Source organism: Mesitornis unicolor, unplaced genomic scaffold (assembly GCF_000695765.1).
Source record: "Mesitornis unicolor isolate BGI_N332 unplaced genomic scaffold, ASM69576v1 scaffold8230, whole genome shotgun sequence".
Classification (NCBI taxonomy): domain Eukaryota; kingdom Metazoa; phylum Chordata; class Aves; order Mesitornithiformes; family Mesitornithidae; genus Mesitornis; species Mesitornis unicolor.
The window spans coordinates 676-917 of NW_010156230.1; positions in this window are offsets into that span (position 1 = coordinate 676).

The window sequence follows — 242 nt, forward strand, 5'->3', positions numbered from 1 at the left end:
GCTCGCCCGCCTTCCCCCGGGATCACCTGGTGCCTCCACTCCGGAACTCCCATCCTGCCAAAATTAAATGGAAGATGTTCGGCTATAGCAAAGAGAGGGTCGCTGTGGGACGGAAGGCTGGAGGAGGCCGAAGGGAGCCGCTGGGATGGCCTGCTCTCCCCGGGCACCCCGCGGAATATCCTCCGAGGCAGCTGTACCTAGCGGATGCGAGTCTCGGGGCGCCAAACACGGGGCAAGAAGGG